Here is a 6,833-nt window from a genome sequence, read left to right as displayed (position 1 = left end):
ACTCCGGAGCCCGTGCTCTAGAGCCCGTGCCCCCAAACCATCAGAGCCCGCTCGCCCAGGAGCCCAGGCTCCGCAACGAGAAGCGCCACGAGAAGCCTGCGCACCGCAACTCTAGAGGAGCCCCTTCAGCAACGAAGACTCAGCACAGCCAAAAATTGATGAATAAATAAAATGATGAAAAAAACTGAAAAAAATAAAGACTAGCACAACGAACAATTTTTTTTTGACCTGTTGTCTTATTTTATTCAAATACCAGGCTGCTCACACATGGTCCAAGAACACCCGAATAATAAAGCAAACATAATCACATGTTACATATTGGTCTTCAAACATCACAACCAATGATGCCACACTTGGCTATGATCTCGCCAGCATGAAACCACATCCACAGCTCAGCGGTCACCAAACCACCCAGCAGAGCTGCCTTAGCTGGGAGCTGTCTGAAGCTAGCAGCTTGAGCACCATTCAGTTCAGTTGCTCAGTCGTGTCTGGCTCTTTTGACCCCCTGGACCACAGCACGCCAGGCCTCCCTGTCCATCACCAACTCCTGGAGTCCACCCAAACTCACGTCCATTGAGTCGGTGATACCATCCAACCATCTCATCCTCTGTCGTCCCCTTCTCCTCCTGCCCCCAATCCTTCCCAGCATTAGGGTCTTTTCCAATGAATCAGTTCTTTGCATCACGTGGCCAAAGTATTGGAGTTTCAGCTTCAACATCAGTCCTTCCAGTGAATATTCAGGACTGATCTCCTTTAGGATGGACTGTTTGGATCTCCTTGCAGTCCAAGGGACTCTCAAGAGTCTTCTCCAACACCACAGTTCAAAAGCATCAATTCTTCTGCCCTCAGCTTTCTTTATAGTCCAACTCTCACATCCATACATGACCACTGGAAAAACCATAGCTTTGATTAGATGGACCTTTGCTGTCAAAGTATTGTCTCTGCTCTTTAATATGCTGTCTAGGTTGGTCACAACTTTTCTTCCAAGAAGCAAGCGTCTTTTAATTTCATGGCTGCAGTCACCATCTGCAGTGATTTTGGAGCCCAAAAAGATCAAGTCTGTCACTTTCCACTGAGCACTACAGATCATCTTTTTTCGCATTTTGCCCCAAAATGCGGCCGATTGAGGCTTGGAGTAAGTTGCTGCAGACTTAACTGGTACTGGGGCCTTCTCTGCAAGGTTATGGATGAACTGGGCCATGGTTCTTGGGTGGAAAGTCCATCGCCCTGACTGAAAGATTCAGATCTTGCCCTTTATTGTGTATCTCTGTCTGTCTCTGGGAGAGAGGTCTTGCTGCTCCATCCTCTTCCCCTACACCTCGCCCCCTCCTCCCTGGTGAGCCCCAGGCCTCAGGGCCTGTGCACCTGCTGTACCCTTCGCCTAGAATGTCTTCATCCTGCCTGTCTCTGTAGAAAAGTTAGAAAGGGTGGAGAAGACAAGATGTCTTGTGATGACCATCCCTCCAAAATAAAGTTAACATTTTGGTGTCTATTTTTAGTGTTCTTTGTTGTTGTTGCAAACTGTGTGGAATGATTGACGGCTCAAATTCTTTTCTGCAAAAACAGTCTTACTGTGTATATAATTCACGAACTATAAAATTCACAGATTTAAAGACACAATTCAACAGTTTTTAGTCGATTCACAGTTAGGCAACCATATCTATGATCTAGACCTGATTTTTTTTCTGTGCCATGCGTTAATCTATTTTATTATTATTTTTTAATGTTTTTATTTTTAATGAAGTATAGCTGAACTAAGACTTTAATTTTTTTTTTTTGCCATGTGGGATTTTAGTTCCCTGACCAGGGATTGAGCCCTGAGTCCATAGCAGTGAAAGAATAGAGTCCTAACCACTGGACCAATAGGAACCTCTAATTTGAGGACAAGACCATCAGACCCCAAAGAGAGTCACACCCCACCCCCCATCCCAACAGCCCCAGGCCATCACTAACATGTGTTCTCTATCTATAGATTTGCCTGTTTGGGATATTTCATATTTATGAAATCATATAACATGATTGTAAAGATACAGCCAGCTTCTTTAACTTAACGTCATGTTTTCAAGGTTCATCAATGTTGTAACGCATGTCAGTACTTTATTCATTTTATTGAATAATATTCTATTGTATGAATATTCCCCATTTTATCCACATGTCAGTGGTTGGACGTTGGGGTTCTCAATTTTCCTCTATTATAAATAAAGCTGCTCATTTACCCATTTTTTATGGACGTGTTCACACTTCTCTGGGGTACATACCTAGGGGTGGAATTGCTGGGTCATGTGATAACTCTGTCTTCCTGGGTGGCTCATTGGTAAAGAATCCACCCGCCAATGCAGGATATGCAAGAAATACGAGTTCAATCCCTGGGTCGGGAAGATCCCTGCAAGAGAAAATGGCAACCCACTTCAGTGTTCTTGCCTGGGAAATCCCACAGAAGAGGACCCTGGTGGGCTACACTCCATGGGGTCGCAAAGAGTTGGACACGACTGAGCAACTGAGTATGACAACTCTGTGTTTAACATTTTGAGGCCCTGACTGTATTCTAAAGGAAAACAATCTCACCAGCAGTGAATGAAGGTTCGATTCTCCTCCATCTCACCAACACTTGTTACGGTCCTTTTTTTTAAAAATTCTAGCCATCCTAGTAAGTGTGAAGTGGTTCTCATTTGTGGTTTTGATTTGCATCTCCCTGACAGTTAAGTGATTTTGAGCATCTTTTCATGTGCTTATTGAGAGCTTAAATTCTCATTTGGGCATTGCTACAAAGATCTTGGTTACTGTGCCAAAGACAAGTATCAAGTTGCCGGTGAATAAAAACCTAAGTTTGGTAACTAAGCACCCTTCCTGGGCTCTCAGTTTAGAGCTGGTTTTTGTAAACAACCATGAGGACCTCCTTGGACACAAACACTATACTGTTGGACGCATGAAACTAATCACCACAAAAAGCCCCCCAAACCTAGAAATATAAGAGTAATAAAACTATACTGAAATTTAATTTTACAACGTTGAAATAAAATGTATATGCATAGGTATAAACATATGTATACCTATGGCTGATTCATGCTGACATTTGGCAGAAAACAACAAAATTCTGTAAAGCAATTACCCTTCAATTACAATAAGTAAATTTCAAAAACTCATTTTATTATTTTTTATTGTTAAATGGGTGAAAAATTATTTACTATCAGATCTAGAGATAGCGTATGGAAAACGAGAATGTTTTTCACAATACCAGTGGTAACATGGAATGCGGGGTCAGTCCTAAAGAGTTCTGCTCAATGGTACCACAAAGAATCTGCGGTTGAACTCTCAGGAAAACCTGGAAGACCATAGAAACGGTGGATTTATGAGAACATAAGATGATTCCTGAAGCAAATGCCCCGGCTCAGAAGTCATCTGGTTTGCAGAAATTTGAACACAAAGCAGGCACGTGAACACAAATTTAACCATCGTTGTTGCCATTTTTAAAATACTTGTATTATTTATTTACGTTGTTTTGTCTGCTCTGGGCCTCGTTGCTGCGCACGGGCTCTTGCGGAGCTGCTGTCTAGGTGTGCACCGGCTTCTCACGGCCGCACCTCTCCTTGTGCAGTGCAGGCCCCAGGCGGCTGCGCTTCCGGAGCTGCGGCACGTGGGCTCGACAGCTGTGGTTCCCGGGCTGCAGAGCGCGGGGTCAGTCGTGGTTCCCGGGCTCTAGAGTGCCGGTCAGTTGTGGTGCACGGGCTTAGCTGCTCTGAGACATATGGGGTCTTCCCGGACCAGAGAGAGACCCTGAGGCCGCTGCATTTGCAGGAGGATTCCTAACCACTGGCCACTAGGGAAGTCCCATAGTTGCTACAGTAAGAATAGTTCGCCCCGCTAGCTTGGGCAAGAAGTCAAAGTAGAAAGATACAGGCAGGCACGAAGTGAAATATACAGCCATCTAGTTATCACTGGGACTTAAGCTAAACATGTTAATGAATCATATATACAGAAAATGGACTAGACAGAAATACTAACTTTATTTTAGTGGTTGTGTAGACTAGTAACATTGGGGTAATTTTTTTTAAGCCAAAAGTTTTTGGTCTTATATGGAGAATATAATATTCCCTGGAAGGACTGATGCTGAAGCGCCAATACTTTGGCCACCTGATGTGAAAAGCCAAGTTACTGGAAAAGACCCTGATCCTGGGAAAGATTGAGGGCAGGAGGAGAAGGGGATGACAGAGGATGAGATGGTTGGATGGCATCACCGACTCGATGGACACGAGTCTGAGCCAGCTCTGGGAGTTGGTGATGGACATGAAAGCCTGGTGCGCTGCCGTCCATGGGACCGCAAAGAGCCGGCCAGGACTAAGTGACTGAACAACAAGAGAGAAAGTTTTACAAAGCGGTGTTAAACGGAAGATTCTCAGGAACTCCTGGATTCTTATCACAGGCTTCCCTGCTGGCTCAGTGCTAAACAATCTGCCTGCAATGCGGGAGACCTGGGTTCAATCCCTGGGTCGGGAAGATCCCCTGGAGGAGAAAACGGCAACCCACTCCACTATTCATGCCTGGGAAATCCCATGGACAGAGGAGCCTGGTGGGCTACAGTCCATGGGGTCACAAAGAGTCAGATACGACTGAAGGGACTTAGCATGCATGCACACATATTAAAAATATTCTTTTCCATTATGGTTTAACAGAGGATATTGAATATAGTTTCCTATGCTATACAGTAGGACCTTGTAGTTTATCCATTATTAATATACATACAGAAGCTTACATCTGCTAACCCCAATCTCCCATTCCATCGCTTCCCCAAGCCCCCCAGCCCCTCCCCCTTGGCAACCACAAGTCTGTTCTCTGTGAGTCTGTTCCTGTTTCCTAGACGAGTTCATCTGTGTAATATTCTAGATTCCACACGTAAGTGGTCTCATATGCTACTTGTCTTTGTCTGACTTAGTTCACATACTATGATGATCTCCAGGTCCATGCCCGTTGCTACAAGTGGCATCATTTCATTCTTTTTTATGGCTGAGTAATACTCCACTCTAAATATGTACCACACTTCTTTATCCTTTCCTCTGTCCATGGATCTTTTGGTTGTTTCCACGTCCTGGCTATTGTAAGTGCTGTTGTTAGGAACACTGGGATACATGTATCTTTTTGAATCACAGTTTTCTGCAGATATAGGCCCAGGAGTGGGATGGCTGAATCATTTCTAGTTTTATGAGGAACCTCCATACTGTTTTCCACAGTGGCTGCCCGAACTTCAGTTCCCACTAGAGTAATTTTTATCGCAGGTTGAACTGAAATAATGACCGTAAAATGAATGAATCTGACTTTCATGTATCTGAAAGCTCCAGTGAGTTTTTGAGGACATCAGAACCTAACTTTCAACACCTCAGAAAGACAACACACTGGAATATCTACGGCCTGTTACAAGGGCATTCTCCATGAGGAAAAGAGGGCAGGAAAAAAATAACACACTGGTAGCGGGGAGGCGGGTGGTGAATTTTCCAAAAATCTGTTGAGTTACCCTTAGAGTCTTCAGAGACATGTAGTTATAATTTTCCCCATAAAATCCTTTTTTTTTTCCAGGAAAACTTGAAGACCTTATCATAGGAATTTTGTATATACAGACTATAATCCTGTATTACACTATGAACTATTTTTGTTGCAAGTTGGGATATTCTAGAAGGCTTTCAAGAATCTGAAAGTAGTAAAGAACATGGGAGCCATGGAGCTCAAGCTCCTCGTTTCCCCGATAATCAGTCTAGTCGGGCCACTCTGTAAGTTAGTGACCATCCCCGAGGGCGGGCTGAGTGCTCTTCACCCCTCAGGCTCCCCTCAGGCTCCGTCCCAACGGGTCGGCGAGTCTTCTAAGAAGGGGACCCTGTGTGGTGCCTCTTGGGGAGTCAGACACGTCAGACGGGTGTACTGCGAAAGCATCCATGTAATAATGTTGGGTTCGTGTCGTCGCGAGCAGAAGAGCTCAGCGCGGACGTCAGCGGCTCCACAGGACCGGCCCTGAGAGACAGCTGCAGCCTGGGGTGGAAGCCAGCCTGCCATCTCCCTCTCTCGCAGTCTCAAAGGGTGGGTGCGATTTGTTGCCGTTCAGTTGCTAAGTCCTGTCCAACTCTCTGTGACGCCATAGACTGCAGCACGCCAGGGTCGTCTGTCTTTCACTGTCTCCCAGAGTTTGCTCAGATTCTTGTCCGTTGAGTTGGTGATGCCGTCCAACCACCTCATCCTCTATTGTCCCCTTCTCTTCCTGCCTTCGATCTTCCCCAGCATCAGGGTCTTTTCCAATGAGTCAGCTCTTCGCATCAAGTGGCCAAAGTATTGGAGCTTCAGTTTCAGCATCAGCCCTTCCAATGAACATTCAGGGTTGATTTCCTCTAGGAGGGACTGGTCTGCTCTCCCTGCAGTCCAAGGGACTCTCAAGAGTCTTCTCCAGCCTCACAATTCGAGAGCATAAATTCGACCGAGGGATGGAACACGCGTCTCCTGCAAGGCCCGGCCAATTCTTAACCGCCAAGCCACCAGGGAAGCCCTTAGCAGGATTTTGCTAAGAGAACCAGGGGAGAGGTGCGGGGGCAAACAGCCACGTGGTCCAGCTGGAATGAAGGAAGCAGGAGGGGAGGCTGGCTGGAGAGGGAGGTTGATGCCTTGAATGTTGGGCGGAGGTTTGAACAAAATTTTGTTTCCTATGCCTTAGAAAGGGCTGTGCTGGGGCTTCCCCGGTGGCTCAGAGGTAGAGAACTTGCCTACTCAAGCAAGAGACATGAGTCTGATCTCCCATCAGGGAAGATCTCGTCTGCCATGGAGCCACTAAGCCCGTGAGCCACCACAGGCTTATCCTT

The 6,833-nt window shown here is 45.7% G+C and overlaps 1 long non-coding RNA gene across 1 annotated transcript; it reads right to left on the bottom strand.

Moving 5' to 3' along the window:
• Positions 1-216: 216 nt before the first annotated feature.
• Positions 217-2,383, bottom strand: LOC145542297 (uncharacterized). Its single transcript, XR_014079753.1, has 2 exons — positions 2,259-2,383; positions 217-1,407 (listed from the first exon to the last, which is right to left on the bottom strand). It is a non-coding gene; the product is annotated as an uncharacterized LOC145542297 (long non-coding RNA).
• Between the last annotated feature and the right edge of the window lie 4,450 nt (positions 2,384-6,833).

The sequence above is a fragment of the Giraffa tippelskirchi genome, chromosome 3 (assembly GCF_054371585.1).
Source record: "Giraffa tippelskirchi isolate mGirTip1 chromosome 3, T2T-mGirTip1v1.2.pri, whole genome shotgun sequence".
Lineage (NCBI taxonomy): Eukaryota > Metazoa > Chordata > Mammalia > Artiodactyla > Giraffidae > Giraffa > Giraffa tippelskirchi.
This window is presented reverse-complemented; position numbering and strand designations above follow the sequence as displayed.